Below are 320 nucleotides of genomic sequence, written 5' to 3'. Positions count from 1 at the left end.
CACAGCGCGCAGCCGCAGCCCCACCGGCAGCACCACAGCCCCTCGCCGCCTCCCCCACACCCGCATCGCCACCGGGCCGCTCTGGCCTCTCCGGCAGCACCGGCATTGAGTGTTCCACACTGATCCCTTGCACGTTCAGATCTGGGATCCCATGCCCAGACACCCCACAGATGCCCCCCACCACCGCGCCCACCGTCCGGGGTTCACAAGGCTGGGGCATCTGCTCTGTGCATGGACAGGCTTTGTCCTGCAGTCCCACGGTGGGTCCCCCACCCTGCAATCCTGTCCCCACAGAGCCCCCACACCACATCTCACACCCC

At 68.1% G+C, this 320-nt stretch overlaps 1 protein-coding gene across 1 annotated transcript in view; it reads left to right on the top strand.

The window, feature by feature from the left end:
- The window catches only part of DQX1 (DEAQ-box RNA dependent ATPase 1), a 25,727-nt gene that overhangs the window by 15,716 nt on the left and 9,691 nt on the right, over positions 1 to 320 (top strand).

The sequence above is a fragment of the Corvus brachyrhynchos genome, unplaced genomic scaffold, assembly GCF_000691975.1.
Source record: "Corvus brachyrhynchos isolate BGI_N302 unplaced genomic scaffold, ASM69197v1 scaffold166, whole genome shotgun sequence".
In the NCBI taxonomy this organism is placed as follows: domain Eukaryota; kingdom Metazoa; phylum Chordata; class Aves; order Passeriformes; family Corvidae; genus Corvus; species Corvus brachyrhynchos.
This window is presented reverse-complemented; position numbering and strand designations above follow the sequence as displayed.